The following is a 27,305-nucleotide window of genomic DNA, read 5'->3' as shown; positions in this document are numbered from 1 at the left end:
AGAATTTGGCACATAAGGTTTCAAGTGAAGGATGCCTGAGGTATTTGAAATTCAGAAACTCTAGTAAAAGAAAGTTTGCTCCCTCTCACAGAAATTGGGGAGAGATGATGAGCCACTGCTGTTCCACTTCTAACTGTCTGAAGTAACAAGACAAGTAGTAAATTATTGGTGTGTTAAGGAGTTGCTTTGTGACAGAAAAAGGATTCTTCTATTTTATATTTTCACCACAGGTCTCCCAAGGACCAGAAAATACTTAAGACAACATGAAGCCTGGACAGGGAGCATTCAATATTTCTATCTGCTATGCTCAAGCTGTGCTATGAGTTTATTAAAGGTTGTAGATTTTCAAGAGGGCGTACATCAGAAGTCAATTTGATATTACCAGGGACAATAAATACTAGATAAAAACAAAAACTACTGCGGATGCTGGAAATCCAAAACAAAAACAGAATTACCTGGAAAAACTCAGCAGGTCTGGCAGCATCGGCGGAGAAGAAAAGAGTTGACGTTTTGAGTCCACTTTACAGCCTTCCGGGCTGAATATTGAATTCAACAACTTTAGATCTTAAACTCCCTCCCCCGTCACCACCCCCTTCCCGTTTCTTCCCCCTCCCTTTTGTTTTTTCCAATAATTTATATAGATTTTTCTTTTCCCACCTATTTCCATTAATTTTAGATGTATTTCCATCCATTGTTTTATCTCTAACTTTTAGCCTATTTCGATCCCTTCCCTTCACCCAACCCCCACTAGGGCTATCTGTACCTTGCTTGTCCTGCTTTCTACCCTTAATTAGCACATTCCTTAGATAATATCACCACCTTCAACACCTCTTTGTCCTTTTGTCTAAGACATCTTTTGGCTATCTCCACCTATCACTGGCCCTCTATCCAGCTGTACCCCCGCCCTCCTTAAACCAGTTTATATTTCACCTCTTTTCTATTTTTACTTAGTTCTGTTGAAGAGTCATACGGACTCGAAACATTAACTGTGTTCCTCTCCGCAGATGCTGTCAGACCTGCTGAGTTTTTCCAGGTAATTTTATTTTTGTTTTGGATTTCCAGCATCCACAGTTTTTTGCTTTTATCCTTAATGTTATGGTCAGTTCCTCTCATAATAAAGGATAGCATTCCATTAGCTTTCTTAATTACTTGCTGTACCTACATACTAACTTTTTGTGACTCGTGCACTAAACACCTAGATCCTTCTGCACCTCAGAATTCTTCAGCCATTCTCTATTTAAGTAATACTCTGCTTTTTTATTCTTCCTTCCAAAGTGAACAACTTCACATATTCCCACATAATACTCCATCTGACAAACAGTTCTGCCGAAGGGTCATGAGGACTCGAAACGTCAACTCTTTTCTTCTCCGCCGATGCTGCCAGACCTGCTGAGTTTTTCCAGGTAATTCTGTTTTTACAATAAATACTAGGGTGTGTCTGAGGACCAATGTGAGCAATTGACATGAATACAACTATTCTCTAAAGAAGCTGATCTGGAGCATGATTTCGAGACTAGTATTATGGCCTACATCCCCAAAGAGAAGAGGTAATTAAAAAAAAATGGTTTATTTAAATGTACCCCCCGTCCCTGCCACTTTGAGGGCCCTGTTCCTTTCTTGGTGCTATAAATTTCTACGATTACAGCAGGATAGAAAATCTATTGAGCTATGGCAATATAATCTAGAAATTGTGTGGCTGCTGTCAACAGATGAACACTTAAAGGAATTGCATTCCTCTATCCACTATTTTAATAGAAACATAAAACTTTTAAAAGTGAAAAGATCAATGTCTGTGTTAAAATAGTGATCAAGAATTCCTGTGAATGCATTCAGTCTCTCCACTAATGTTGCAAGCAGTAATACGTTGCCATCATGTCATATGAAACAACTCTCAGAACAATTGTTCTGTTATAAAACTGTATCTTTCACAACTGTAAATATATGTCTATGCTTCTTAGCATCTTCAATGTAGTAAAAGCATCACAAGGCACTTCACAGGAGCACTGTGGGGAGGCGATGGCATAGTGGTATTGTCACTGGACTGGTAACCCAGGGTCATGCTCTGGGAACAGGGGTTCAAATCAAGCCACAACAGATGGTGGAATTTGAATTCAATAACAATCTGGAATTAAAATTCTAATGATGACCATGAAACCATTGTCGATTGTTGCAAAAACCCATCTGGCTCATTAATGTCCTTTAGGAAATCTGCCGCCCTTACCTGGTCTGACCTACATGTAACTCCAGACCAACAGCAATGTGATTATCTCTGAAATGGCCTAGCAAGCCATTTCCTCAGTTGTATCAAACCGCTACAAAGTCTCAAAAAAGGGAATGAAACCAGACAGACCACCCGACATCAACCTAGGCACTGGAAGTGACACTGGCAAGTCAGCCCTGTCGACCATGCAAATTCCTCTTTACTAACACCTGGGGGCTAGTGCCAAAATTGGGAGAGTGGTCTCACACAGTCATCCTCACGGAATCATATCTTACAGATAATGTCCCTGACACCACCATCACCAGCCCATGTCCTGTCCCACCGGCAGGACAGGCCCATCAGAGGTAGTGGCACAGTGGTATGGAGTTGGGAGGGAGTTGCACTGAGAGTCCTCAACATCAACTCTGGATCCCATGAAGTCTCATGGCATCAGGTCAAACATGGGCAAGGAAACCTCCTGCTAATTGCCACATACTGCCCTCCCTCAGCTGATGAATCAGTGGTCATCCATGTTGAACACCACTTGGAGGAAGCACTGAGGATGGCAAGGGCGCAGAATGCACTCTGGGTCACCTCTGACCACCTCTGCTGGACCTGTCCTACTGGTGGGACAGGATATACCCAGGAATGGTGATGGCGGTGTCTGGGACATTATCTGTAAGATATGATTACGGTAGCACAACTACTGGCCAGGCTGGCCGAGTCCTAAAGGACATAGCTGCTAGACTGGGTCTGTGGCAGGTGGTGAAGGAGCCAACAAGAGGGAAAAACGTACTTGACTAATTTGCTTGTCGCAGATGCATCTGTTCATTGGTAGGAGTGATTACCGCACAGTTGTTCTGGAGACAAAGTCCCGTCTTAAATTGAGGATACCCTCCATCATGTTGTTCTTTTTTATTCATTCATGGGATGTGGGCATCACTGGCGAGGCCAGCATTTTTATTGCCCATCCCTAATTGCCCTTGTTCAAAGGGCATTTTAAGACTCAATCACATTGCAGTGGGACCAGACCAGGTAAGGGCGGTAGATTTCCTAAAGGACAGTAATGAGCCAAATGGAATTTTGCAACATTAGACAATGGTTTCATGGTCATCATCAGATTTTTAATTCCAGATTTTTATTGAATTCAAATTTCACCATCTGCCATGGTGGGATTCAAACCCGGGTCCCCAGAGCACTACCTTGGGTCTCTGGAATACCAGCCCAGCAACAATGCCGCTATGCCACCGCCTCCCTACCACCATGCTAAATAGGATAGATTTCAAACAGATCTAGTAACTCAAGACTGGGCATCCATGAAGCGCTATGGGCCATCGGCAGAAGCAGAATTGTACTCAAACACAATCTGTAATCTCATGGCCCAGCATATCCCTCACTCTACCATTACCATCAAGTCAGGGGATCAACCCTGGTTTACTGAAGAGTGCAGGAGGGTATGCCAGGAGTAGCACCAGGCATACCTAACGATGAAGTGTCAACCTGGTGAAGTCATAACAAATGATTCCTTGTGTGCCAAACAGCATAAGCAACAAGAGCTAAGCGATCCCACAACCAACGGATCAGATCTAAGCTCTGCAGTCCTGCCATATCCAGTTGTGAATGGTGGTGGACAATTAAACAACTCACTGGAGGAGGAGGCTCCACAAATATCCCCATCCTCAATGATGGGGGAGCCCAGCACATCAGTGCAAAAGATAAGACTACAATCTACTACAATCTTCAGCCAGACGTGCCGAGTGGATGATCCATCTTGGCCTCCTCCGGAGGTCCCCAGCATCACAGATACCAGTCTTCAGCCAATTCAATTCACTCCACATGATATCAAGAAAAGGCTGAAGGCACTGGACAGTGCAAAGCTTATGGGCCCTGACAGCATTCCAGCAATAGTACTGAGGACTTGTGCTCCAGAACTTGCCGCGCCCCCTAGCCAAGCTGTTCCAGTGCAGTTACAACACTGGCATCTACCCGGCTATGTGGAAAATTGCCCAGGTATGTCCTTTACACAAAAAGCAGGACAAATCCAACCCAGCCAATTACCGCCCCATCAGTCTACTCTCGATCATCAGTAAAGTAATGGAAGGGGTCACCAACAGTGCTATCAAGCGGCACTTGCTTAGCAATAACCTGCTCACTGATGTCCAGTTTGGGTTCCGCCAGGGCCACTCAGCTCCTGACCTCAGCCTTGGTTCAAACATGGAGAAAAGAGCTGAACTCCAGAGGTGAGGTGAGAGCAACCATCCTTGACATCAAGGCCGCATTTGACTGAGTGTGGCATCAAGGAGCCCTAGCAAAACTGGAGTCAATGGGAATCAGGAGGAAACTCTCCACTGGTTGGAGTCATAGCTAGCATAAAGGAAGATGGTTGTGGTTGTTGGAGGTCAATCATCTCAGCTCTAGGACATCACTGCAGGAGTTCCTCAGGGTAGTGCCATAGGCTGAACCATCTTCAGTTGCTTCATCAATGACCTTCCTTCCATCATAAGGTCAGAAATATGGTTGTTCGCTGATGATTGCACGATGTTCAGCACCATTCACAACTCCTCAGATACTGAGGCAGTCCATGTTCAAATGCAGCAAGACCTGGACAGTATCCAAGCTTGGGCTGATAAGTGGAAGTAACATTTGTGCCACAAAAGTGCCAGGAAATGACCATCTCCAACAAGAGAGAATCTAACCATCACCCTTTTACATTCAATGGCATAAATATTACTCCTCCACTATCAACATCCTGGGGGTACCATTGACCAGAAACTGAACTGGACTAGCCATATAAATACTGTGGCCACAAGAGCAAGTCAGAGGCTAGGAATAGTGCGACAAGTAACTCACCTCCTGACTCCCCAAAGCCTGTCCACCATCTACAAGGCACAAGTCAGGAGTGTGATGGAATACTCCTCATTTGCCTGGATGAGTACAGCTCCCACAACACTCAAGAAGTTTGACATCATCCAGGACAAAGCAGCCCACTTGATTGGCATCACATCCACAAACATTCATTCCCTCCACCACTGAGGCACAGTAGCAGCTGTGTGTACCATCTACAAGATGCACTGCATGGGTTCACCAAGGCTCCTTGGATAGCACCTTCCAAACCCACAACCACAACCATCTAGAAGGATAAGGGCAACAGATAGACAGGAACATCACCGCTGGAATTTCCCCTCCAAGTCACTCATCACACTGACTTGGAAATATTTCGCCATTCCCTCAATGTCACTGGGTGAAAATCCTGGAACTCCCTTCCTAACAGCACTGTGGGCGTACCTACACCACATGGACTGCAGCGGCTCAAGAAGGCAACTCACCACCTTCGCAAGGGCAACTAGGGATGGGCCATAAATGCCAGCGAAGCCCACATCACCTGAATGAAATTTTAAAAAACTATCAAGGAAAATTTGACACTGAACCATGTACAGAAAGCAGGTTGTAAGGGGAGATGTAAAAGGAGAGAGAGTTAGAAGGGCAGCCAGGTTTAGAGAAAAAATACCAGAGTGTCAGACCTCGGTATCTGAAGGATAGAATTGGTAAAAGAAAATGTCAAAGGAGCAGGCAAGAAGCAATACCAGAAGGAAAAGAACAGTTCGGACAAGTACTCATATTTCCAAGTTGTTACTCATTTTCCATTTTAAGATATACAAGACCAGTTCAGGCCAGTATTCTTATTTCCCAGTTATTAATATTAATAAAGCTACTTATTCATATGGTAACTATTATGTATTCACCAGCTTGTTCTCAGAGTAATGCAGAGATGACTTTAGTTCTAAATCCAAACCGTTTATTTATAGAACTTTAAAACATCTCAGAACTTACAGGAGTTCCAACACACATGATTTTTGCAGGGAGCGTTCTCAGGTTTCTTAACTCTCTAGCTCCACCCACTGGCTTAAGCAATCAAGCACGTGTATAAGGATCAGTTACCTGACTAGCATGATCAAATACAAATGGGCGGAGTTTTCCGTGCCTGCTGGCGTCAGACATCATGGCGGATAATATGGCGGGAAGGCCAAAAATCTGTTTCATAATGTTGTGAAACCAGTTTGCAATCGTCCGCTCTGCCCTTCAATGGTGGGCCACGTTTCCCGTCGCAACACATCAGGAACTTCATTGTAATACATATGCATTTCATTATAAGCCTAGCTTGCCTTAATCATACCCCCATACTGGGTCATCTGAGCACATCCGGCTGACGTGTTTCACAACTGAACATAAGCGACATGCATTTCGCGAGCTGCACTTCACGAGGGCCTTTGAGGTTTGTTTGCCTATCTTGCTTCAGGCGGTGCTCACGGTTATCAGCCCCAGGCTTCACAGGCAGCTCCACATCACTTTCAGGGGGGCTCATGGGCAGGTGTCTACTTATGAGGCCAGCCGTAATGAGGGGGTGGTTTTTCAATGGCTGGAGGGCTAGGGCTTGCAATGGGGAAGGGGTAGAAGTGGCCTCAGGCAAGCGAAGAGGCTGCAGGGCATTAGTGGGGAAGGGGGGTATGTGGAGACAGACGTTGATCTGTGCAAGTGGCCTCAAGAGGGTGAGGGCTGAGGAGGTAGTCTCCAGAGGAGATGAAGCCAGATGGAGATATGAAGGTGTGCATGAGAGTAAGTGGTGATGTCCCTTGAGCTGGCAGTGAGTGAGATAAATGTGTGATGGCCTCGTGAGTGTGTGAATTTAGAGTGATGAGATGGTTGCCTTACCGTGGTGACACCGATGAGATCATTCATCCTCATTCTGCACTAGATGATGAGCCTCTTCTGTGCAGCGTTGGCACTGACCACCTCTGCCACCACCCCCCCCCAAGCCAGAGTGGTGACATCGATGGGCCTCCTGTGGACAGAGTGGGGGTAGAGGACATCGCGGCATCTCCAACAGTGTCCGGAAGTCATCCCAGGGATGCGTCACTGATTCAGGGGGGGGCTGCAGTCTTCATGCCTTTCGGGGCCATGACTTCTGTGCAGCAGTCCTGGGCTGGAAGCACTGACAGATGTGCGTGCGGCTGCACTTTAAATATGGCACCCAGCATGAGGGAGCGGCGAGTTGACGGTGTGGTAGGCGAATGAGAGCCCCGCCATCGAAAGAGTGTGTTTCCCAGGAATGCATGATTAATGAGACGGGATTGGGATGATATGGCGTGAAAAGCCACCATTGCGGCCAACGGGTAAAACATTCTTTTTCCCGTCTGATACCGCACTTAGTGCGAATCTGGGGCGATTAGATCCAGATGAAACAAATTATTGAACACTACAGTGATGCTAACAGGCATCAAGTCAACTTGAAGCTCATGAACATCTAATGAGGAGTGGTCTCATTACCACTGCCCCAGGCTATATTAATTAACTCCATACTAATAGTTGTTGACTTATGATTGATAAAACAGGCCATAAGCCAAAATCCGAGGCCAAACGCATCTTTTCAAAATGTCTTTTCCCTCTCCATATTTCACTGCCATCACGACTTGAAGTGCTAAGTAAGGACTAATATTTTCAATTCAGCATCTGAACTTATCAAATCCTGCCTTATTATCCCGAGCAAGCCTCCTCGTAAACAATAAGAAATTAGAGGGCAATTTCTAGTGAGGTGATAGTCTTTGCTAATCTAAGGATATTAGAATGTCATCCACAGTTACCTTTTTCAAAATGCATTTTTCTTTATTCATAGACAATATAACTGGTCATTCCACGTGGCTCAGTAAAATGAATGTTACTTAACGATTTAACAGTAACATGTGACATAACACGGGATATATCACAGTGGTAATGTGACTGGGCTAGTAATCCAGAGGCCTGGACAAATGATCTACAGGCATGGTTAAATCCCATTACATCGTCTGGGGAAGTTAAATCCAGGGCCGGAATTTTACGGCGCCATTGTGGCTGGGACGGGACTGTAAAATGCGGTGAGCCATTCTAAACTCCGCTGACTTTGGTGGGACCATAAAATCCTGCTGGCGTAAAATTCCGCCCCAGATTACTGAATCAATCTGGAATATAAAGCTACTATCAGCAATGGTGACCTTGGAACTAATAGATTGTTGTAAGGAAAAATCTGGTTCACTGATGTCTTTCAGGGACTGGCCTGCATATGACTGCAGAGCAACAAGCAATGCAGCTGACTCTTACCTGCCCTCTGAAATAGCCTAGCAAGCACTCAGTTGTATTGGCACGGGCAATAAATGCTGGCCTTGCTAGCGACACTCAAATCCTGTCAATGAAATTTTTTTTAAAAATTGCATCAGGAACAGGTTAAAATAATGAATGAATTTTCACTCCAGTGATTTATGTTGGTAGTTTTATGTCACAGAGAAGCAGCAACCAAAGTTGAATCAAAACAGTATTGCTTAAAATTGTGGCATTGCTTTTCCCAAGGAACGTCATGGGGTAGAGTTTCTGCTTTGGGCATAATCAGCAATCTGGGTGCATGTTATTCCCAAAATTGCACCAGTTTTGTGAGATGAATTTTTTTGCTCAAGTTTCTGCTCAACTCATTTGCATTTGGGTGAAAGCAAAACTTTTCATGAGCCTGTGCAATCAGGCAGCAGTTGAGAAACAAATTGTTTTCCTTTTTTTTTCATGCATTAAAACATATTCCTCCATATATAGAAACATAGAAAAATAGCAGGAGTAGGTCATTCAGCCCTTCGAGCCTGCTCCACCATTCAATATGATCATGGGCTGATCCTCTATCTCAACGCCACACTCCCGCTCTCTCCCCATACCCCTTGATGCCTTTAGAGTCTATAAATCCATCTATTTCTTTCTTAAATATATTTAGTGACTTGGCCTCCACAGCCTTCTGTGGTAGATAATTCCACAGGTTCACCACCCTCTGAGTGATGTTTCTCCTCATCTCAGTCCTAAATGGTCTACCCTGTATCCTGAGATTGTGACCCCTTGTTTCAGACTCCCCAGCCAGAGGAAATATCACCCCTGCATCCAGTCTATCCATCTCTATCAGAATTTTAAACATTTCAATGAGATCTCATTCCATTCTTCTAAACTCCACTGAATACAGGCCTAGTCGGCCCAATCTCTCATTATACACAATCCTACCATCCCAGAAATCAATCTGGTGAACATTCGCTGTGCTCCATCCATGGCGAGTATATCCTTTCTTAACTAAGGAGACCAAAACTGCACACAATACTCCAGGTTTGGTCTCACCGAGGCCCTGCACAGCTGCAGTAAGACATCCTTGCTCCTGTACTCAAGTCCTCTCGCAATGAAGGCCAACATACCATTTGCCTTCTTAACTGCTTGCTGCACCTGCATGCTTGCTTTCAGTGATTGGTGTACAAGGACACCCAGATCCCTTTGTACATCAACACTTCCCAATCTATCATCATTTAAATGATACTCTGCCATTCTGTTTTTCCTTCATGATTATCCGTGTTATACTGCATCTGCCATGTATTTGCCCACTCACTCAACCTGTCTAAATCACCTTGAAACCTTTTAATATCCTCCTCACCACTCACATTCCCTCCTAGTTTTGTGTCATCAGCAAGCTTGGAAATATTACATTTGGTTCCCTCACCCAAATCATTGATATATATTGTGAATAGCTGGGGCCCCAATTACTGATCCCTGTGGTACCCCACTAGTCACCGCCTGCCATTCCGAGGAAGATCCATTTATTCCTACTCTCTGTTTCCTGTCTGCTAACCAATTCTCAATCCATGCCAGTATATTACCCCAATCCCATGTGCTTTAATTATGCACATTAACCTCTTAAGTGGAAATTTATCAAAAGCTTTCTGAAAATCCAAATATACCACAACCACTGGTTCTCTCTTATCTATTCTGCTAGTTACATCCTCAAAAACTCCAGTAGTTTGTCAGACACGATTTCCCCTTCATAATCCCGTTGATATTTTCTAAGCGTCCTGTTATTGCAACCTTTATAATACACTCTAGTATTTTCCCTACCACTGATGTTAGGCTAATCTGTCTTCATTCCCTTTCTCCCTCCCTCCTTTTTTAAACAGTGGGGTTACATTTGCCACCCTCTAATGTGCCGGGACTGTTCCAGAATCTACAGAATTTTGGAAGATGACAACCAACGCATCCACTATTTCCATGGCCACCTTCTTTAATACCCTGGGATGTAGATTATCGGCCCTGGGGATTTATCAGCTTTCAGTCCCATTAATTTCTCCAGCACTGTTTTTTCAGTAATACTAATTTCCTTCAATTCCTCCTTCTCACAAGACCTTGGGTTCCCTAGTATTTCTTGGAAGCTATTTGTGTCTTCCTCCGGGAAGACACAAGACACAATAAATACTGTAGCTACAAGAACAGGTCAGAGGCTAGGAATAGTATGATGAGTAGCCCACCTCCTGACTCCCCAAGCCTGTCCACCATCTACAAGGCACAAGTCAAGAGTGTGATGGAATACTCCCCACCTGTTTGGATAAGTGTAGCTCCCACAACACTCAAGAAGCTTGACACCATCCAGGACAAAGTAGCCCGCTTGACTGGCACCACATCCAAAAACATTCACTCCCTCCACCACCGATGCACAGTAGCAGCAGTGTGTGCCATCTACAAGATGCATTTCAGGAATTCACCAAGGCTCCTTTGACAGCACCTTCCAAACCCACGACCACTACTAGTTAGAAGGACAAGGGCAGCAGATAGATGGGAACACCAACACCTGGAGGTTCCACTCCAAGTCACTCACCATCCTGACTTGGAAATATACCGCTGTTCCTTCACTGTCACTAGGTTAAAATCCTGCAACTCCCTTCCTAACAGCACTGTGGGTGTACCCACATGGACTGAAACGGTTCAAGATAGCAGCTCACCACCATCTTCTCAAGGGCAACTAGGGATTGGCAATAAATGCTGGCCCAGCAAGCGAAGCCCACATCCCATGAATGAATAATAAAAAAAGACAAAACTAAAATAGTTGTTTAATTGCTCTGCCATATCCTTGTTCTCTATTATACATTCTCCTGTTTTGGATTGTAAGAGACCTACATTTGCCTTCATTAATATTTTTCTTTTTACATACTTAAAGAAGCTTTTACAGTTCTCTTTTATGTTCCTTGCAATTTTACTCCCATGCTCTATTTTTCCCCTCTTAATCAATCTCTTGGTCCTCCTTTGCTGAATTCTAATCTGCTCCCAATCCTCAGGCTTGCAACTTTTTCTAGCAACTTTATATGGTTCCTCTTTGGATCTAATACTATCCTTAATTTCTTTTTTTAGCTATGGTTGGGCCACTTTTCCTGTTGTGTTTTCATGTCAGAAAGGAATATATTAGTGTTGCATTGCACACATTCATTCCTTAAATATTAGTCATTGCCTATCCACCATCATGCCTTTTAATGAAGTTCCCCAATTTATCTCAGCCAACTTACACCTCATACCTTCGTAGTTTCCTTTGTTAAGATTTAGGACCCTAGTTTCAGATTGGACTACTGCATCTTCCATCCTGACTTCCCACATTGCACAGGAGGAGCATTCCATGTGACTGAGCTGCCCTACCATGACTTGCCCTTAAATATCTCTCTTTACTTTTGCTTCCTTTAGTTTAGAGAATATTCAGGACCAAAGTCCTACTTACCAAGACCACTGCTCTTCTTTCTGAGGAAAGGTAGAAAATGAAAGGATCACCTCCTCCCCTCTTCACCGAACTCCCTCACTCACCAAACTCCAAGTGAAGCACTCAAATGCAGCCCAAAGCAGCACTCCAGAGCGGTAACATGGTTCCAGTTGATTAATACAGTTGAAAATATGTTTATCACCAAAACTAAGCATTTTTAATGTCTGTGTCTAGTCCTCCACCTGTGAATAACTTTAAAATAAGACTTTAAAAACAATACATAGTCATTTACTAGTTTCATTGCTGTTGTCAGTTTCTTAGTAAATTAGCACTTTTCAATATTTAAAAGCCTTAGAAAGGTGCTTATTCGTGCCCTTGCACTTAAAAAAAAACTTAGGCCAGAATATTGCTGTTGGCATGCGGGGGCAGACCCAACACGCCAACAGGCAAAATGATGCGAGATGATCTCAGGCATGTGCCCCGACATCATCACGCATCATTTTGATCTTTTGTTCGGCAGGCGCATGCCAGAGGCGGCTATTAACTATTAAGGCCATTAAAAAAGTAATTGACCCTATTAACAATGCTGCCCGTCAAACCTTAAAGTTGGCGGGCAGGCGAAGAGCCCAAGTGGCATTTGTGTTTTCCAGGAAACCTCATCCACAGGCGGGATGAAGTTTCCTGAAGGTTTAATGAAATACATAAATTAATTTTGCTACATTGACAAACATGTCCCAGCTCATGTGAGAGTGTCAAGTGAGGGGACATGTCTGAATAATTTTTCTGTCTATTTATTAAAAGGTTTCATTATGTACGTCATCTCCCTGAGTCAGCTCCGTGCCTCAGGGAGATTGCTGCACTCTTTCGTGTGCATGCTCCGGTAGCGCTGAGCACTCCGGAATGTGCAATACGCTGGGCGTGCCTTAATTGGCCCACCCACGTAAAACGGCGGCACACAGCCGATCGGGGATGTTGATCGGCTCCACGCCTGCCCCCACCCAGCTCGCCCGACATAGATAAGATACAGCCCTTAATTTTAAGAGGAACATAGTAAATAGGAGTAGGGCATTCAGCGCCAACACCCCCCACCCCCCACCCGAGCCTGTTCTGCCATTTTACCAGATCACAGCTGATCTTCGAACTGAAGCCCATTTTCTCACATTATCCCTTGATGTCTTTTATATCTGGAAATCCATCAATCTCTGTTTTGAACATAATCAATGACTGAGCCTTCACAGCTCTTCAAAGATTCACCACCCACTGAATGAAGAAATTCCTCCTCATTTCAGTCCTAAATCTCTTATTCTGAGACTGTGTTGCCTGGTTGTAGACACCCCCAGCCATGGGAAACATTGTTCCTGCATCTACCCTGTCAGGCCCTGTAAGAACTTTCTATGTTTCAACTCCTTGAAAAGTCACAAACCTGCACAAATTTATATTTACGGTTGGGATTCAACATTTCATGTTTCGATTCTATTGATTCAAAAGATTTCATCGCTGCAAGTCATTCACCTAAAAAGCAACAGATGTGTGATGCAGAAACTTATGGAAAGGATAGCTTTACTCAGATGGATACTGCTTCAACAAAGACTTTTCCCATAAGATTTGCCTTCACATTCCTACTCCATCACTGCCACTACCCACAACCCCGCCATGGAGACGTCAGATTTTTAGACTGGTAGTGTTTGAATTCTAGCAAAAAAAAAAAATGATAATACTTTCCTCAGGGGTATTATGGGCCCTGCAGGGCACCAGGGTGGATTTTTAATTCATCATCTGGGGAGTCTGTCTGCTGTAGGATCCACCTGATTTGCATACCATTGAGGTCAGCACAATCAAAATTGGATAGGTCCTACAAGTGGGCAGATCGTCTAATCTGCCAGGTTATTATCCAGGGTGTCAAAACAAAAACCTACCTCACCACTTTTTGCCCATGGCACAAAATACATCCATCACGGAATATAACTGGTTCAGGCCACCAAAAGACCACAGCCACACACTAATTTCAAACAGTAAAACAATAGGTTTTGCCGTTATTTTTAATTAGAAACCGCACAATATTAGACAATTTGGTGGGGAGGAGGTACATTCTCAAGGGCAAAATTTGACATTGCTTAAAAAAAACATCTCTTTGTAAATGCTTGTGTTATTGTGACTGACTTTCTTATTTGATACTGCCCCAATGCCATTTAACTTGGAACCTTTAATGATCTTCAGAAAACACAGACTTTCATCTCATCTGTCTGAACTTGGGCATCAGAGGATGTTCAGACACACATGTCGCTGAGTGTGAAATGTAATTGATCACTGAAGATAGCAAAGGAACCATGGCTCCGGACATACTGCTCATCTCTGAAGTTGCACAGAATGCTGAAAATATATGTTTAGTGCAATCGCTTTAATTGCTTTAATTCGTTCTGTTACAAAGTGGAACTCCCCTGTAAACTAGACTGTAATATTTTAACCTCAGTGAGTCAGTTTACTTCCTTTCAATAGTATTTCAAAGTCTGTCAAAGCAGTACAGGTGATTAAATGCCAGATTCAAAAGAATTCTGTGCTGTCCGGCCAATTCAATTGACTAAGAATGCCTGACTTAATAGTACGCAGGAGCAGAAACAGCTATTAGCCAATCATCACCTATGGAAATCATATTCAGTCTGGACAAGCACTCTGTAGTTTTTACAACCACCATACAGTGATTCATTTCATGCAGCAGGCAGTGTTAAGTTCCAGCCCAATGCATGCCTTTTACATGCTTTCCTGTAAAAATGATAGATTAAAGGAAATTAGCATTCGATATTTTGAACCAATTGGATGCACACCTGAGGATGTGCAGCAGGGCACTTCAGATCCTTTAGCAGAGGAAGGAGTGTTTATGCTTCAACTCGGAGCAATAACCCTGTCACACAAACACTTGAATCCCCCACCACCGACATCCTGGGAGTCACTATTGACCAGTATATTAACTGAACTAGCCACATAAATACTGTGGCTACAAGAGCAGGTCAAAAGCTGAGTATTCTTTGATGAATGGCTCATCTTCTGTCTCCCTAAGCATATCCACCATCTACAAGGCACAACTCAGGTGTGTGATGGATAGTCTCCCTTGCCTGGATAAGTGCAGCTGCAACAACACTCAAGAAGCTCAACACCATCCAGGACAAAGCAGCCCACTTGATCGGCATCCCTTTCATCACATTAATCGTTCACTCCCTCCACCACCAACACACAGTGACAGCAGTGGGTACGATCTACAGGATGCACTGCAACAATTTGCCAATACTTCTTCAACAGCACCTTACAAAATTGTTACGTCTACCATCTAGAAGGACAAGGGCAGCAGATGCACGGGCACACCACTACCTGCAAGTTCTCCTCCAAGACACTCATCATCCTCATTTGAAACTACATCTCCACTCTTTCACTTCCACTGAGTCCAAATCCTGGAACTTCCTCCTGAATAGCATTGTGTGTACCTACACAACACAGACTGCCGCGGTACAGGAAGGTGGCTCATAACCACTTTTGCGTAAGTAATTAAGGATGGACAATAATTATTGGCATTGACTGCAACACTCACATCCCATGAATGAATGAAAAAAATGTGGGCATCGCTGGCAAAGCCAACATTTATTGTCCATTCTTAATTGGCCTTCAAGTGGTGGTGGTGAGTTAGCTTCTTCATAACTGAATGGCTTGCTAGGCTATTTCAGAGGGCAGTTAAGAGTCAACAACATGGCTGCAGTCAGCAGTTACGCATAGGCTAGGCTGAATAAGGACAGCAGTTTTACTAAAGGACATTAGTGAATTAGATGGGGTTTTAGGACAATCCGATAGCTTTTTTATTCCAAATGTATTTAATTAACTGAATTTAAGTTCATCAACTGCTGTGGTTGGATTTCAACTCCTGGTATCATCAGTCCAGATTTCTAGCCTAGCAACCACTAGGCTACTGCTCCAAAAGAATCATGGCTGATCTGTGACATGTACCCGCCTTTGGCCCATATCCCTTAACCCCTTTCGTTGACAAAAGTATGTCCATCTCAGGTTTAATACTGAAAATTTTCCTAGCACCAACTGCCGTTTGTAGGGGAGAATTCAAAATTTCTACTACCTGTAAAAGTATTTCCTAATTTCACTCTTGAACAATTTGACCTGGCTCTAATTTTAGTGCATGTCCCCTATTCCTAGACACCTTAACTAATAGAAGAGTTTCTCTCCATCTATGTTATCTGTTCTCCTTAACATCTCGAGAACTTCAGTACCTTCTAACCTTCTAAATTCCAGGGAATTCTAACCCTAGTTTTTATAATCTCTCCGCATAATTTAACCATGCTTGGAGTCCAGCTATCATTCCGATAAATTTATGCTGCACTCCCTCCAAGGTCAGATTATCCGCATAGTAGATGGAGATGTAGAGATACTGGGAGTCCATGATGAAAAGGAAACTGGAAACTCTTTAGTGCCATTATTTACACTGAAAATTCCTCCAGTTCCCATTCGCCTACACTGAAACATAGAAGTAGGCATGACAGAAGCACAAAGGCAGGGCCATGGCACCTCACTCTTAAGAGTCTTTTTGTCTCTATCATCATAATACAGAATAGGGATATGCCCAATGTGATGGCCATTCAGCTGCCCAATTCTTCTGAATAGACTGGGGAGTGTCTGAAAATTTTCAGGCAGACAGACTGACATCACCGGTTAAATGTAGTCCAGGTCTCCATAAGAATTTACCATTTTTCTTATAAATTTCAAAGTAAATGGCCATCAAGCTCCAGAATCTCAGTTTCACTGATGTCAGGTGATTTGGGGCCATATGATACTTAAATGACTTCAGTGCATAAAAAATTTTTGGGCATTCTGAAAAATGGGTTGCTGATTTACTCTCACCTATTTCGCGTTATCGCACAGAATGAAATTAAATCACAAATGTCGTGAGCACTCAGGAAGCCAGAAAATATCTGTGGGGAAGACAGACAAGTTAACATTTCAGGCATAGATCCTTGATTGGAAATATCTAAAAAAAAAAATCAATTTTATGCTCTCTCCACAGCTGCTGCCTGAACCCACTGAGTACTTCTAACAATTGCTGTTTTTGTTTCCAAATTCCAATATCTGCAGTTTCCGTTACACAGTACATTGCATTGAAGTTTTGATCAGTGATGTTTGCTTCAATCAAATAAAAGAGTACTCAATGTAAAAGCCCAAATGAAATGGATATTGCTTTTTTTAATTTACTTCATTGACGGTTATTCAGTACAAACTTCTACTGGCTTGCTCTGTTGACTAATCAGAACTAACTACTTAGAACAAATAGCAAAATCCATTTTAATAAAAGGAGACTTAAGCAATGATTGAACATGAGAAAGCAATTGTCTGCTTTACAAATGGAACATGTTTTATTCAGCATGTTAATTAATGAAAGGCTGGTATAAGTTCGCTACAGTCTATATCTGAAAGATGAAATGCCCATGGCCTTCCAACATCTGTTTACAGGTAATATGAATCCCTTCTCCCACTGAAGAGAATATCACTCTGGAATAACGGTGTTTAATCAAAATAATAAAGCAGCATCAAAGGATAGAAATTACCTTTGCTGAGAGGACATTTATTATTAAGTAATCAAAACATACATAGCCAGTCAGCTAGAGTATTAAAAATGCAAATAAAACATAATTACTGAATATTGATCCAATAAAATTTCCATGCTGATAATGAAGCTTTCACGACTGCAGAGCATGATTTGGTGCAGAGTGTTATAGTGAAGAATGGTTAGGAGAGTTATGTATTTTAGGTGGGTTTAAGTCCACATAAAAATAGAATTAAATAAAGTGACTTTTAAAACAAAACATTTACCATTTACTATGAACGACCTCAAGTGGATAATAAACAGGCAATAAAGTTATAACTTTTATGGGAATGGATAGCACATGCGGAGTAAAATTACTTAAGAATACCTCATCTTCAATATGGCTTTATTTATTAATACTGTTTAAAATTTGGAACTTGTTTTTTAACGTTTGCATCTGTTTTTAAGATGACAAAGTGACATTGTGTGATGGCGGTGAGCTTCATCCAGACTGTGCTATTGGTTGGTGGTTCATTGGTTGTTGAGCATTGATGGGCATGATAGAAGGGCCTGAAGTTCACTGGGTGAATTGTTGATTGTTTTCATTCTCGTACTAATCTTAGGTAAAATACATTTTTGTTTTGTTTTGTCTTGGGAGCATAACTAAGAGTGAATGGTATTGATTCACAATGAGGAAAAAATGCATTTCAGAAGCAGTGGGTCTTTATTTCCATTCAATGTACTGGAACACTGATACTCAGTGCCAAGCAGTTAATATAAAATATATCTCTTTGAAGACCAGACATGAGAATTATTATTTAGGTCCCATTCAAAAATGTTATCCATTTAGCCCTCAATATTATTAGAATGATTGAACTTCCATTCAAACTATTAGACATTTAATATCTATACGTAAAGTGGCTTTTGCATCTCTTCAGGAAATTTTAGCTGCCATCTTGAAAACCACATTTACCGAGATTAAAGTCAGAACTGATGACAGGTTTCCAGTGACCGCGCGTTTCCATGATTTGCAATGGAACTCTCCTCAGTGCGCTTAGATTTTTGCTATGTATGAGCCTCAACCCGCCCGTGATGAGGTTTCCTAAAAAGTGCAAAGGCCGTTTGGCCTTTTCGCCAGCCCGCTAACCATAAGGCTGGACGGGCAGCGAAAAATGTCAGTCAATTGAGACTTCAATGGTCTTAACAGGCCTTTTAATTGTCAGCGGGCACGCTGCTGATTCCCGCCGACCAAAATATTGCGCAACTGTGCGTTGACGTCAGGACACCCGTCCGAAATCCACATGCGTCATTTTATGTTCGAGCGGGTCGGGTGTGTGCCTGCCTGCCAAGGTAAAAATTTTGCCCTAGGTAAAGTAGGAAATGAGGCCTTATTTCAACTTATGAACAATTGATACAGATGAGAAACCACTAAACAAAAAAAATCTTTTGAGCCGCTATTGTTCCTCTTCAAGCGATACGAGATGATTTAAAATCTCTTACTCAAGTCCTTCCTCCCTATCATCCATCACATTAGTGTTATGGTGCATGAAGCAGCATGATTGGAAAGCATGAGAAGGTGGTAATTATTATATGATTCAAATCTTTGTATTCCATGTTGAGAGACTATCACTAAAAGATCCAAATTATAACTGCCACGAGAATTTCCTGCAGGTCACTTGAAGTTGACCAAACAACCCTAGGGATAGGAACGTGGAGGGATAATGCTGTGAAACAGGTACTGCTACTTGGCTGAAATTTCCAATCCAGTCAAGATATGGAAGTGATGTTAGATGACTGGAATATTGTAAATGTTACACATCTGTTCAAAAGAAGGAAGAGGGATAAAATCGGCAATTACAGACTAGCCTCCTCAGTGGTGGGAAAACGTTTAGAAACATTAATCTAGGACCATATTAATTGGCAGTTGGAAAAATTGGGCTCCTTAGTGAAAGCCAGCGTGAATTTTTAAAAATTCATTTACAGGATGTGGGCATCGCTGGCTAGGCCAGCATTTATTGCCCAACCCGATTTGCCCTTGAGAAGAAGGTGGTGGGCTGCCTTCTTGAACCGCTGCAGTCCCTGCATTGAAGGTCCATCCATGGTGCTGTTAGGGAGGGAGTTCCAGGATGTTGACCCAGTGACAGTGAAGGAACAGCGATATATTTCTAAGTCAGGATGGTGAGTGGCTTGGAGTGGAACTTCCAGGTGGCTGTGTTTCCATGTATCTGCTGTTCTTGTCCTTTTAGATGATAGCAGTCATGGGTTTAGAAGATGCTGCCAAAGGAACCTTGGTGAGTTTCTGCAATGCATCTTGTAGATGGTTCATACTGCTGTCAATGATTGTCGGTGGCGGAGGGAGTGAACATTTGTGGATGGAGTGCTAATCAAGCAGGCTGCTTTGTCCTGGATGGTGTCAAGCTTTCTCTCACTTCATCTCTAGAGTTTAACTCTTTTGTCTGTGTTTGAACCAAGGCTGTAATGAAGTCAAAAGCTGAGTGACCCTGGCGGAACCCAATCTGAGTGTCAGTGAGCAGGTTATTGCTAAGCAAGTGCTGCTTGACAGCACTGTTGATGACCCCTTCCATCACTTTATTGATGATCGAGAGTAGACTTATGGGGCGGTAATTGGGCAGGTTGGATTTGTCCTGCTTTTTGTGTACAGGGCATTCCTGAGAAATTTTCCACATTGCCGGGTACGTGCCAGTGTTTTAGCTGTACTTGAACAGCTTGGCTAGGGGTGCAGCAAGATCTGGAGCACAAGTCTTTCGCACTGTTGCCAGAATATTGTCAGGCCCCATAGACTTTGCAGTATCCAGTGCCTTCAGCCGTTTCTTGATATCATGTGGAATGAATCAAATTGGCTGAAGAATGGCATCTGTGAAGCAGGGGACATACGGGGGAGGCTGAGATGGATCATCCACTTGGCACTTATGACTGACGATTGTTGCGAATGCTTCAGCCTAATCTTTTGCACAGATGTGCTGGGCTCCTTCATCATCGAGGATGGGGATATCTGTGAAGCTTCCTCCTCCAATGAGTTGTTTAATTGCCCACCACCATTGATTACTGAATGTGGCTGGACTGCAAAGCTTAGATCCGATCCGTTGGTTGTGGGATCATTTAGCTCTCTCTATCACTTGTTGCTTATGCTGTTTAGCACTCAAGTAATCCTTTGTTGTAGCTTCACCAGGTTGACACCTCATTTTTAGATATGCCTGGTGCAGCTCCTGGCATGCCCCCCTGCACTCTTCATTGAACCAGGGTTGATCCCCTGGCTTAGGGGTAATGGAAGAGTGGGCCAATAAGGTTACAAATTGCGGTTTGGTACAATTCCACTGCTGCTGATGGCCCACAGCGCCTCATGGCTGCCCAGTCTTGAGTTTCTAAAGTGTGTTGTCCTGAGTTGGCTACAATATCCAGTTTGGACCCTGTCAGTGCTTTATAAGGATATGGCACCTCATATGCAAGACAAGGATCTTAACATCCTTCTCAATTTGTCCTTCAGCTTCACACATATTCCCATCCTCAGTGATGAAGGAGCCCAGCACATCTGTGCAAAAGATAAGGCTAAAGCATTCGCAACAATCTTCAGCTATAATTGCCAAGTGGATGATTCATCCCGGCCTCCTCTGGAGGTCCCCAGCATCACAGATGCCAGTCTTCAGCCAATTCAATTCACTCTGCGCAATATCAAGAAACAGTTGAAGGCATTGGATACTGCAAAGGCTTTGGGCCCTGAAAACATTCTGGCAATAGTATGAAAGACCTGTGCTCCAGAACTTGCTGCGCCCCTAGCCAAGTTGTTCCAGTACAGCTGCAACACTGGCATTCACCCAGCAATGTGGAAAATTGCCCAGGTATTTCCTGTTGATAAATCCAACGTTGCCAATTACTGCTCCATCAGTCTACTTTCGATCATCAGTAAAGCAATGGAAGGGGTTATTAACAGTGCTATCAAGAAGCACTTGCTTAGCAATAACCCGCTCACTGATGCCCAGTTTGGGTTCCACCAGGGCCACTCAGCTCCTGACCTCATTATAGCCTTGGTTCAAACATGGACAAAAGAGTTGAACTCCCAAGGTGAGAGTGACTGCCCTTTGGCCGAGTGTGGCATCAAGGAGCCCTAGTAAAACAGGAGCCAATGAGATTCAGAGGAAAAATTCTCCACTGGTTGGAGTCATACCTAGCACAAAGGAAGATGGTTGCGGTTGTTGGAGATCAATCATCTCAGCTCCAGGACATCACTGCAGGAGTTCCTCAGGGTAGTGTCCTAGGCCCAACCATCTTCAGTTGTGCTATCAACGACTTCCCTTCCATCATAAGGTCAGAAGTGGGGATGTTCGCAGATGATTGTGCAATATTCAGCACCATTCGCGACTCCTCAGATACTGAAGCAGTCCATGTCCAAATGCAGCAAGACCTGGACAATATCCAGGCTTGGGCTGACAAGTAACATTCGTGCCATACAAGTGCCAGGCAATGACCATCTCCAACAAGAGAGAATCTAACCATCGCCCCTTGGCATCCAATGGCATTACCACCACTGAATCCCCTACTATCAACATCCTGGAGGTTATCATTGATCAGAAATTAAACTGAACTAGCCATATAAATACTAAGGCTACAACAGCAGGTCAGAGGCTAGGAATCCTTTGGCAAGTAACTCACTTCCTGACTTCCCAGTCTATCCACCATCTACAAGGCACAAGTCAGGAGTGTTATGGAATACTCTCCACTTGCCCGTATGAGTGCAGCTCCAACAAACATTCAAGAAGCTTGACACCATCCAGCACAAAGCAGCCCGCTTGATTGGTACCCCATGCACAAACATTAGCTCCCTCCACCATCGACACACAGTAGCAGCAGTATGTACCATCGGCAAGATGCACTGCAAGAACTCACCAAGCCTCCTGAGATTGTACCTTCCAAACCCATGACTGCCAGCATCTAGAAGGGCAAGGGCAGTAGCCAGGTAGGAACCCCACCACCTGGAAGTTCCCCTCCAAGCCACTCACTATCCTGGCTTGGAAACAGGGTCAAAATCCTGGAACTCCCTTCCTAACAGCACTGTGGGTATTCCTACACTACATGGACTGTAGCAGTTCAAGAATGCAGCTCATCCCCGCCTTCTCAAGGGCAATTAGGGATGGGCAATAAATGCTGGCCCAGCCAGCGACACCCTCATTCCATGAATGAACAAAAGGATGTCAAGGACATAGAGAGGGTGCAGAGAAAATTAAAGGATTAAGAGACTTCAGTTGCATGGAAAGACTGGAGTAACTGGAGAAACTCCTTCAAACCGAGAAGGTTAAGGGGAGGAGTGTTCAAAAATATGGATGCTTTTGATATTACAAATAAGGAAAGACCGTTTCCAATGGCAAGATGGTCTGTGACCAAATGACACAAAGTTAAGATAATTGGCAAAAGACATGAAGATAAAGAAATTCTGCAGTGAGTTATTTATAAGCTGGAGTACACTACCTGAAAGGGAGGTGGGAGCAGCAATTTAGACAAAAAGGGTGCTGTTTGGATGGCAAGTCAGCTCTGATTGGTTAAGGCATTGCCATGGAGAATGTACCAGGGAGCTATTATGTTCCATGCTTTTGTTTAATTCAAAAAAAAAAGGTGCAATGCCTGGACATATTCCTTTTGCCTGCAGAAGACAGGTCCCAACGTATGAATTTATGTAGTTTCTAGCAAGTGTAAGTGAGCAACAGTGTAACTGATAATCTTAAATGGTTGATGGTGTAATTCTTAGCAAACTCGGGATAGTTCAGCAAGTGCTGCCCAATCGCAGAATCACATCTAACATTAGATATTAAGTTCTGAGTTTTGCAGTCACAGGCTGGTTGATCATGCAACAGGTTGAGTTTGCCTCATGCAGACAGATGAAGAAATAATCCACCAGTCTTTGGGCCTATGTACCTGCCATTGCACTAGCACTGCAATTCATATGCCAGATTACTCATTTATGTGCCAGGCAGAACATCTTTTTGGCTTGATGGCAGCATCCTGTGAGTGGAGAATACCACTCACGTTGCATAGTAGCAGCGTAAAATGGCTAGCTTCACCTGTTGCTCAAATTTTCGAGATACCTTACTCTTCCAGGATAATTTGAGGTAGACTGGGCACTTTTGAGGACTGAAAGTGGCGGCCTTCAGCCCATTTGTGGGTATAAGCGGTATACAGTGAGCAATGATCTGATCAGGGTAGCCATTATCACGCAAGATAGTTTTGATGCACCCTATTTCGGTGTCAATCATGCATGGTGAGCAAATGGCTCGGGCTCTATTTACAAGATTGTGGATAAGGCTAATCTTATAACTCATGGAGCTGTAGAAATCCCAATATGTATATTGGCCAGTGAAGTTAGGCTGGCGAGAGACAGTAGAGAACTCATTAGCAGATTTCTCAACTAGCACATTGAGGAAAGGGAGCTTATTAGGCTGGTTTGTATCAAAAGTGAATTTGAGCACATGGTGGAATGCATTAAGGTGTCTAAGGAAATTTTTACATGCAGCAGCAGATTCAAATATGGCGAAAGTATCTACTGTATCAGAAATATGCAAGGGATAAGAGTTTCTGGTTCATTCCACCGAAAAAACATTTCTCATGGAAACTAACAAAAATGTTAGCAAGAGCTGGGCCTAGAGGAGATCCCATGTCCACACCATCTAACTGGGTATATGTGGTATTGTTCATCTGGTTCACAAATATCTTTTAGGGAAGGAAATCTGCCAACCTTACCTGGTCTGGCCTACATGTGTCTCCAGACCCACAGAAATGTGGTTGACTCTTAACTGCCCTCTGAAATGGTATGGCAATTAGGGATGGGCAACAAATGCTGACCTTTCCAGCGACGCCCACACCCCATGAAAGAACGTATTTTAAAAAACAGCGTGAGTTTCCAAATTCATAAGTTCAATCAATATAGATTCAGACAATGGTGGCACTTCTAGATCATCATGATATAATGACACAGTGCGAATGTCAATGGCTTACTTGAGCAGCACATTAGTGGATAGGCTTGTCAAACGAGCACACAGACATGGCATTGCTATCAATACGTAGGTCGCATATAGTCTACATGAAGGTGAAATAATCCTTCATTGTCTATGTGGAATACTCATTCAACACTGGTTGTAGCAACTCCCTCAACCATTTGGCCAATTCATGTTGTGCAGAAGCAGTCATAAATAAGTTGGGGCATAATGGGGCATCATTTTTGTGTGTCTTGGGCAGCCTGTATATATGTGGAGTACATACATTCATACGAAGGGACCTGTCCATTGCAGGCAAAAGAAATATGTCCAGGCACTGTGTCTCTTTTGACTTAAACAAAAGCATGGAGGACAGTAGCTCCCTGGTGCATTCTCCCTAGCAGTGCTTTGACCAATCAGAGCCAACATGCCAGTCAATCAGCACCCTTTTCTCACGCAATATGAATCATTGCTCCCTTTGAAATTTGGCATTCTTGCATCTGTCCCAATTAGGGCAAGACAAAAAGTTTCGATAGCATGTCTCTTTTTTCAGCACTACTCAAGTTCTATACTACCATACGACTATTCTCCAACATGACGAAGAAACAGTAAAATAACTTGGGCCCATTTATCCGCATGTAAGAAGTTGTAATTACATAGCACTTTCATACAGCTTTAACTTTCAAAGTATTTCACATACAAATAATTAAATGCAATCACTGTTGCTATGTAAGTAAACACAGCATTCAGTACACAGAGCAAACTCCCACAAACATCAATTAGTTTAACGAACAATTAGTCTGTTTTTTTTGTAGTGCTGATTCAGGGAGGAATGCTTGCAGGATACTAGGAAAACTCCCTGCTTTTTTTTCCTGAATAGTGCTATCAGATCTTAAACATCTAACATAACCAACAAAACAGCCTCAGTTTAACTTCTCATTTGGAATATTAGAGCACTCATTTGGAACATTAGAGTGTTGCCTCAGTACAGCACTGAAATGTCAGCCTATATTGGGAACTCAAATTCTGGAGTGGGAGTCAAACATTCATCTTTGATGAAGCTTACTTCTGTTTTAATGTTCACCATTAATGCAGTTCTCAGTCTATAAAGGAATTATGTACTGTATCTTGTTCAGTCAACACGTTGATCAAAATATCTATTTGTAATAGGTGCAAAAGATCCATTGTGGTCAAAGTGCTCCAGTCAAACATCACTATAAATAATTACCTGATAGTAGTGTGCAGTACCATTGTTTTGGTTTTGTGCAAAACAAGCTTCTACAAAATATTTGAACCAATGAGTAAGTATGGTAGATCATTGACACTAACATTCCTGCTTTACAGGAATGCTTAGAAGTAGGCATTCAAAGTGCAGGTCTTCTCCTTTCAAGAACATCTGTAGTTGTCCAAATCAATTTAATAAATTCTATAAACTACTGCAAAGATACCACTGGATTTTAAGTTGAGTCTTATGGGACTGGAAGATAAAGAGCAGTGTAGACAGGAGTCTAAAATTATAAAGAGACTGTGATAGATTAATGAGTGGGTAAAACAGAGGCAGATGGATTTCAACATAATTAAGTATGAGGTCATCCAGTTTGGACCTAAGGAAGGTAGATCAGAGTACTTTTTAAGTACTGAAAAGCTGGTAACAGTGAAAATCCAGACAGAATCTATATACACAAATCACTAAATGAAAACAGAAAAAAAACTTAATGGGCTGTTAGCGTTTACAAAGAGAGGACTTGAAAACAAAGCTACAAGGCTGGATTTTATGCTCCCTGCTGTCAGGTTTGAAGACAGGAGCTCGTAACATCCTGGAGGTGGTCTTCCCCCACCCCCCGACCGTCGCCAACCTGTCTCCTGATTTGGAGATATAACGTAATCCTTTCATCATCTCTGTATCAAAATCCTGAAATTCCATACTTATCAACTAATGCCACTTAAGGGCCTCATTCCACCCCGTCACTTTTTTAACCACTCTGAGCGGGTAGCCCGACAGATTTGGCTGCCTGGGCTGGAGTCGAGCAAGATGGGGAACCTCCTCTGTGAGTCTCCTGCGCCCATCAGAGGTATTCCCATAACCCGGATCCCAAGGTCACACTTCCTCCATTACCCTCCCTGCTGTATCTCAAACCCAGCCTCCCACCCTTGCTGGGGCTGCCATCCTGACATTTAACTTGGTGTCTGGCTCTAGCAACGAGCTCCATTTGGGAACTGCCTATAGTCCCAGGAGTGGCCACCAGTTCCGCCTGGCACTGCTGGGACTAGAGCTACTGGCCAACCAATTGGTCGGCAGTTCTCTCTAAGGTGGGACTTCCTGTTCCTGAGAGGTAGAAATCCTGCCTCTAGCCTATTACTGGGCAATTAGCCAGGGGGTGCTGTGGAGCATGGCACTCCATAAAATCCAGCCCATGGCCACAGCTATAAATGTCCAGGTTAAACCACATCTAATGTACAGTTCTGAGCATCCCACCTTAGAAAGGTCTAGACAGGAACGCAGGTCGGAATCTCCAGAATGTCACCAAGGCTCCATATGGTTAAGAGGTGATTTGACTGAGAGTTTTAGGATTTCACAAGGAGTTTTTAGTAAAGATAGAAAGATTTTTTTTCCAATTGGTGGGAAGTCTAGGGGAAGGGGCCATAACCTTAGAATCAGAGCAAGGCCATTCAGGAGAGAAGTTAGGGAGCTCAAAAAATGGGAGAAATATGGAACTCTCTTCCAAAAAAGACAGTAAAATTAATCATTCTAAATCTTAGATTGATAGATTTTTGCTAGGCTAGGGCCTTAAAGGACATGGAGCCAGGATTTGGGGGATGGTATTAGCATACAGATCAGCCATGATCTCATTGAATGCTGGAACAGGTTTGAGTGCTGCCTGGCCCACTCCTGTTGCTATGCTGATCCTTATCGTAGTGAGCTTGGCTGTCTTCAGTAACAAATCATCCATGAACTGAATATAACTGTTAAGGTCCTTAACTCAACCGAAGTCA

The 27,305-nt window shown here is 43.2% G+C and overlaps 1 protein-coding gene across 1 annotated transcript in view; it reads right to left on the bottom strand.

The window, feature by feature from the left end:
* Nucleotides 1-27,305, bottom strand: part of cdh13 (cadherin 13, H-cadherin (heart)) — a 1,028,759-nt gene that overhangs the window by 425,752 nt on the left and 575,702 nt on the right. The window lies entirely within an intron of this gene.

This window comes from Cetorhinus maximus, chromosome 6 (assembly GCF_964194155.1).
Source record: "Cetorhinus maximus chromosome 6, sCetMax3.hap1.1, whole genome shotgun sequence".
Classification (NCBI taxonomy): domain Eukaryota; kingdom Metazoa; phylum Chordata; class Chondrichthyes; order Lamniformes; family Cetorhinidae; genus Cetorhinus; species Cetorhinus maximus.
This window is presented reverse-complemented; position numbering and strand designations above follow the sequence as displayed.